Source organism: Paramisgurnus dabryanus, chromosome 3 (genome assembly GCF_030506205.2).
Source record: "Paramisgurnus dabryanus chromosome 3, PD_genome_1.1, whole genome shotgun sequence".
Taxonomy (NCBI): Eukaryota; Metazoa; Chordata; class Actinopteri; order Cypriniformes; family Cobitidae; genus Paramisgurnus; species Paramisgurnus dabryanus.
The window spans coordinates 21,156,401-21,163,091 of record NC_133339.1 but is presented as its reverse complement, the minus strand read 5'-3'; the positions used below and the strand labels follow the sequence as shown (position 1 = coordinate 21,163,091).

The 6,691-nt window shown below is 37.9% G+C and overlaps 1 protein-coding gene across 1 annotated transcript in view; it reads left to right on the top strand.

Annotated features, from left to right (window-relative positions):
• The first annotated feature begins 2,174 nt into the window (after nucleotides 1-2,174).
• kansl1b (KAT8 regulatory NSL complex subunit 1b) overlaps nucleotides 2,175-6,691 on the top strand; it is a 59,650-nt gene continuing 55,133 nt past the window's right edge. The window contains exon 1 of the mRNA XM_065277750.2: nucleotides 2,175-2,684. The gene's annotated coding sequence lies outside the window, so the exon portion shown is untranslated. The remainder of the gene's footprint in view (nucleotides 2,685-6,691) is intronic.

Here is a 6,691-nt window from a genome sequence, read left to right as displayed (position 1 = left end):
ATGATAGGCTTTACTACAGGCTTTTATGTTCAAATGTGACAGCACCCAACACGCGTGAATATCTATTCTAACAAACAGACAGCAACATTAAACAAGCAAAAAACAACTTATGTGCAAAGTTACAGTTTTTACTTTCACTCGTTAGCCCGTCTCTCGTAAATAAATAAAAAAATATATAAATCGACCAATCAGCGGCCGTCTTTTCGTGTACGGACCAATCACAGGCACAAATGGGGCGGTATTTCCGGCTTAAGTCTGGTTGATCTGTGCAGGTAAGTGAACGTGAATTCTGTACTCTATCATGTAAAATGTACTTAATTTCGTCATTTCGGAATGGGAAAAAATATTATCTTTAACCTTAAATGTTGAAGTAGACGTTAAGGAAAGCATGTTTTCATTTTTCCTGCCGTTTAGTGAGCGAAAGACATTATGACAAAGTAATTTCATCTCGGAGGTTGCAGTCAACAGGCCAAAAATTGTTTGGGTTCAAAAAATAAATAAAATGTCTCAGTCCATGAGAATTAAGCTGTAAATCAACTTAAAATAACTCTAAAATTGTAATTTTATCTATGGCTACAAATGAGAATGCCTGAAACTTTGCCTTTTGAATTCGTCCTAAAGATGTAAATGGTGATGTTAAAAAGGCAGTAACATAGCAGCGACTATCAGCTGATGATGTTAGCATGCTAAACCTAACACTTATAGACCGCCTATGAGAACATTTTATTAATACAGGGTATTTATTGAACCTTTCTGATTGATAACACCGTTTATATTCTTATTTTCTTTTCTATTATTTGTTTACTCAAGAGGTTGATGTTATTTTATTTAAACAAGTAAAGACCATGGTTGTGTTTTAAAACTTAGTGAGCTCCCTATCTAGACGACATTTCATACAAGCAGGGTTTTGAAACGTAGCATGTATGTTAACGTTAGCTCCGTCAAATCTTACGGCGCGCAGTTACTGAAGCGCTATTTATTTAAGTATAATACTTTTTTAATAACAATTATAAAGCTAGGATTTTAACTGACTCCACAATGTAGAACAATAACTAATGAAAGACACACTGATACATAAAACATTGAAATATTTAAATAACGAGTCTTTGTGTAATTTTTAAACATTTTAAATAAATGGGGTGGTATGAAGCACATTATGTTGAATATTATTTGGGTGTATAATTCATATTAGTAGTATAAAAATACAGATGTACAAAAATAAATATTGGAAATGTAAAAAAGCTAATTCTAATAAACTAACCGTATTATTTTTCTTTCAGCAGGTTGAACATTAACTTGGATTTCCAGGTAGTCGGATACATTTGGGAGTAATAATGGAAGATCCAGAAATCCATCGATTTGGAATTAGACCAAGAATCTTTAAGATGATACAGACACATTTGTAAGTCATTCTGTACATGCATGCATTTTAATAATAGTACAAAAATATTTATTAAAATTCTAATGCATTAGTGAGTTATGTGGGTAAACAACCAATGGCATAGAAAAGGTAGTTAGTAGTGTTTTAAGTTTGAGCAGTAGATGGTGCTGTTTTTGTATTTATGAGGGGCTGTGGCAACAGGAAGTTGTTTTCTAGGTTTCATAATGTAAAACATTTTGAGTTAAAGGCTGTTTTTGATACAAGTAGGGTTTACTTCTGTTTATCACAGTACATTCAAAAGGTTTATCTGTAGTTTCGTTTTCTTACGGAGAGTAAATATAAATGCATTGAAGTTTAATTATCATGCCAGTGCAATTTTACATTTATCTGATGGTAATTCTGCCATATTCCAGTTCTCTGGATTGCTTCCTGTCCCTCGCGCATTTTAAAACGGCTCACAGGCCCAGGGTGGTGCTGCAGTCTCAGCCATGAGTTCCCTCTGGTGGTATCTTGAGATTTTTCTAGAAACTTTCCCATGGCCATAGTAGTAACTACCCACTATATACTACTTTAATTTTTAGATTTAAAATATTGTATAAAAATGCAAACGTTGATTTTAATCGTGATGACCTTTAATTATAATTTGACATTTTCAGCAAACCCTTTCTGTTATGGCAAATGTACGTCTAATGCTGGCGCCCCCTAGTGTTCTAACAAGTAACGGCAGGAAGCCATGCGCCACTGGCGGCCAGTCTGAGTATTGCGCCTCTCTCCCGCCACTGCGCCGCTCCGCTTCTTTCTGTTTGTCAGAGTCACAATCAGAGGGAGAGGAGCGAGCCGCCATTTTCCCAGCTCGTCGCTTCCCCCTCGAACGACAACAATAAAAACGGATAAAACCGGACTTTTGGCCGAAATCGTACCCGAAAGGTCTTTTGGAACAGGATTGAAGGGATTGCGCTTAAAGAACGACCGGAAAAGGATAAATTTCAGTCGGTTTTCGTGGCCTTTCGTCGGGGGCGATTAAAAAAACAGCCGACTGGCCTCCTGTAGCTCGACTGCCCCCGTTTCTTTCGCCCATTTCGTGATTCCTAAACGCAGCCTGGAGAAGTGGGAGGAGGAGGAAGAGGAGGGGGTTACCGAACACCGGAGCGCGCGAGAGGTCGGGGATTTTTCCACCTGAATGTGCAACAGTGGATTGTGCATCTGGATCATTGCTTTGGCCGTTTAATTATTTTTACGATCATTCCTAAGCGCGGGGATTTATTACGTAAATTTCCCCCCAGAATCGGCTGCTCATCACGTGGTAGGTTCCTCCTTTTCTCTTTGTTAGTTTAAAACTCGGTAGTATGAGACAACTTAAGACATTTTTAATGCAATTATGCACTAAATCGACGTGCGGTGAAAATGTGCACGTTTAGGGCCTTTTAACTGGGTGAACGCGGCACCGATCGTACCGGGAGAAAAGACGCTTTCCGTTCGGGTAGTTATTTTCCACGGATTGTTCTGGTTCAACCCGTGAAGTAGGCGGTGTTGAAAGTCAGACCATCAAGGTTGCAAAATCAGCCCGGCCAGTACAGACATAACCATACGTGTATATCAACTTTACGAAAACACGTAGTGGGCAATTACGTTACGCACGTTGTGATCTGACAAGTTTCTTTATTCACTTTGCATATTTTGCATTGAGACTCGAGTAGGTTAACCCATGCAGCGTGCGATCATGGGTTGGGTGCGCAGTATATCCTGCTTTAGGCTTTGCGCCTGTCTGCTGCATTTAGCTCAGGCTTTCGTTTACGGTTCAAAATCGTATGGATTGCTTTAACGGTTACGTTTTTGGTGGATTTTGTTTTGAAATGTTCACAGGCACCCACGGGATATGCCCTGCGCGGGTTTACAGTGACATAGAGATTAATTGTAATACAGTAAAGACGCACTGGCCCTTTAAGGGCGCCACATTTAGAGACAACTACATATTTTTGTGTATTTTTTTGTCAATGTGTTTACCACCCCGCCTTGTTTAAAGAGAATTAACCAAGTACAGTTGATTCCCGGTGTCTGAGTGCCTAACACACGCATTTTAGAGTAAAAATGATGCAACCGGGCGGTAAACAGTTACAACTTTCACGTTGAGCACATGGGAGTTTTCCGTAACTATCTGCATTACATAATATTTTATTTTTCCCCTTTTTTGGCCGAGTTACTTTCTCGCCCTGTTGAACCGGACTGCCATCGATAGATTTATTATCATTATTTAGTAAATTAATATTTTAATCGTTGTGACGTGTAACTTGTTAACGTACCACGAGTTAATCTCAACCCACTGAAACGTTACAAAAACGTCCCTTGATTTTTAGGTTTTAAAACACAACCACGGCGTTAAGCTTGTCGTTGCCCGTATTTTGATATAATCTGAACGTTTATGTAAATTTGCCGCGGTATTTTGGCTCGCTGTGGACAGCAGAGGGCTTTATGTTTAACAGAACCTGCTCAACCTTGTTGTTAGTCTAACCCGCTGTTTTTTCCATTATATAAGGTGTTACGTTGCATATTTTTCAAGCACACATTTTATCTCGGACCCAATAAAACGGGTTCCGCATTTGCACGTGATGTTTACGGTTTAACGATTTTTCTTTTGTTCGTAATTTACGAACGTTGACGTTGTGTTGTCCTATACCTTGCATGAGAGATTTAACTTAAATATATTGTCTACATTTGGACCCTAACTACTTTATAAAACGTTAATATGCATTACACACAGACAGTACACCCTAAAAATTGGCTTTACTGGAAATTTGGGTGAGGCCTATTGGCCTGCCTGCAACCATGTTGTTCTTACATGAGGTTAAGTGGTCCCATAGCATGGCTGAAACAAAGACTTTGCTAGACCCAAACCTCCCCCCTCGTTTAATAGATAGATACTGTCTGTATTGATCCCTAATAGAAATTGTGGTGTCTGTGTCCTTTGAAGTATTTTTTTATCTCTTCACTTTATTTATTTCCTGGTTTCAGATCTGTTGTGTTCTTTACTACACGTCCATTTTGGATGTTTTGTATTTTGAAGTAACTTTTTTTTGTAATTTTTGTTAATGTTTGTGTGTGGAACATTAGGGTCAGCCCGTGACTCAGCTGGTGCATTGCTTATCATTCCATCTAGATTGATCATAGTCCTGCATCACCTCCTTAACCGGAAGAGCGGTTACGTAACGCATCAACACAATTGACAAAGTGACTTAATTTTTTCAAGGTGAAGTTATGAATTTATTTTTGGATTAAATTTTATATATGCGCAACAAATGAGTAAAGGAGATCAGATCATGTGCGTTTGATAGAACACATCACCCATTGTCATTTAGACACTGATGTACAATGTGTGCTTTTTCTGTGCCTCATGTATATCAAAATATTTATATTCACCTTTTTCACTTGTTTGATTTGAGATAGGCCTACCTTTGTGTGGGCCGACACAGTTCTCAGCATTTGAGCTGCGTGCAATTGTTATACTTGGCTCCCACACTTGTTACAGGCTGTTGGAGGGAATTTAAAGGGAATTGGAACATCGAGTTATTGCTTTGAGGCGTTTAAAGAAAGAATCTCTTTCTTTCATCCGTTTGAATATTGTCATGCTAAGAAGCACACTGTAGGTGTTAGTTATTAGTGTAAGGTATAAATCAAGGTCACAGGTTGTTTGTAACTATCTCTGAAACCTCAAGGCTGGGTTTAATTTTGAAATAAGGCATAACTCTGTTTATATCTCTATTAGTATAATTTTAACTCGTCTACTTAGTAGACCATGAGGGTGCAAAAAATTGCCATATGAGAACAAAAAGCAAAGCATGTGCCAGCTAGAGGCAAACACTGTCTGGAAACATCAAGACTGCTCTTCTCTCTTAAAAGTTCAAGGCTATGGGTGGAGACAGGACCACCTGTTTAATGTGTTTTGGAAGAAATAACCTGGCACTCTGTTAGATTTCGAAAAAACATCCCTTTTAGAAGAGCAAACGTGGCTCGTTTTTAGACATTAGCCATTTTTGTTGTTCACTTGAAGCCTTTTTTAATGAAATGCTTTGGTCTTAAAGGGCTTCTGTGAGTAAATTAACCCAGCTGTGAATACTTTTATACCATATGGAAGAAATCAAAGTCTGAGATTGTTGGGTTGCCATTGTATCTCTGAAGTTACAAATTCTTCTTTGTTGGTCCTTTGTATTGTAGATTGTTGTCTTCCGAAGAGAACTAGGTAGTGCTTAATTGCACTCAAAATAACTAGTGACCTATGCAGTTGTTTATCAAACCAGGTGCGTAGGTGAGTGCATAGTTGGGTAAGGTTAATCTGAGCTTAGATTTGAAAGTTTATTTACTTTTCATTTGGCCTAATAGCACATAAACCTACCTCTTTTACACACCTACGTTTACACATTCAAAAACACTTCCTTATTATCAGACGGGACAGTGTTGGAACTTTGATCAGGAGACATAAACCTGAAATCTTTTGTTATAAACAGGTCTGCAGATTAAGATTAGTATTATTATATAGCCAGATTTATTGGATTGTAATTTTGAGAGACAAAATAAAAAACAAGAGAAAGATTGCCTTTGGCCTTATGTTTTGCATTTGTCTGCTGAATGAATACATTTCTAAGTTTTATTTAAAGTGAAATGACTAAATTTACAACACCATTCTTTAGTAGATTGTGCCACCGAACATGCTATATATTAAAGATTTTATTAAAATAATTCTTATTTCTCGTTATAGGACAGCACTGTGTGTGGTGTTGTTACATGTAAACATGTTGGAGTTATGGCCTGTGCTGAGATCAGTGTCTGTAATGCAGTTCCATGTGTAAACAAACACCTGCTTTGCTCTAAATAAAACAATATCCTGGGAAAACTAAGAGTCACTGGTTGGCAGTGACATGCCCAACATGCTTATGAATTGTTGTGCTTTATAAATTAAAAATGCTAATTTTGGTTTGAGTGTGGTGGACACCAGAAAAATATTTCTTTATTCCTCCCAGCAATGAAAAATCATTGAAATAGTTGTTTTTGACCTTCACACATTTTAAGCGATTGTGAGAGAGGAAGGTTATCATAATATGTGGTGCAGATCATTTCAGAGCTTTTCTTGTGATATGTCTTTGTTTGAGGGCCAGTAATACAGCCACATCAGTTAAATATATAAGATCAAATAAGCAGATTGAATTGGGGGATGACAAATGCCTTGATCTACATGTATGTACCCCGTATCTGTTCATTGAATCCGACTGTTAGGGGTGGTTTCCCGGACAGGGCTTAAGTCTAATCCAAGACTGAAAT